Genomic DNA, 613 nt, shown 5'->3' with positions numbered 1-613 from the left:
TGTATTTGCTAAACCTCTATGTGTGACCAAAGGTTGTTTAGATAGGTTTCCTATACCTTATCTTTCCGCAAACAATCTTGTAAAATCTGTATTGATCTTCTCTATCAATATATATTTTAACTTTGAAAACCTTGTGTTTGTATTCATCCCCCCCCTTCTACAAACCGTTTCTTATCTTGTAGACCTTTTTGGGACCAACAAGATTCTCTATCGTTGAGTACAAAGCATTTGCACCCAAAGACATGTATTTGACATTTGGTCTTCTTTGGTTGATGAGCTCGTAAGGTGTCTTCTGGTGCCTCTTGTTGATAATTGATCGATTCTGGTTGAAGCAGGCAGTGGAAATAGTTTCAGCCCAGAATGTAATGGGTAACTCCGATGAAGCAAACATGGTCCTTGCTGCTTCCATGAGGGTTCTGTTCCTTCGCTCCATCACTCCATTCTATTGTGGAGTTCTAGCTGCTAAATTTGTTTGTGTAATGCCTTCACTGATGAGGTATTCATCGATTCTAGCATTTTTGAATTCAGTTCTATTGTCACTTCTAACCTTAATTAATTTTTGTTGTAGAAGGACTTGGAGCCTTTTCATCATTCCAATGAGTAGGTCAGGAAC

Source organism: Cynara cardunculus, assembly GCF_001531365.2.
Source record: "Cynara cardunculus var. scolymus isolate 2C chromosome LG 13, CcrdV1, whole genome shotgun sequence".
NCBI classification, from domain to species: Eukaryota; Viridiplantae; Streptophyta; class Magnoliopsida; order Asterales; family Asteraceae; genus Cynara; species Cynara cardunculus.
The sequence above is the reverse complement of the archived record's forward strand: the minus strand, read 5'-3'. Positions refer to the sequence as shown.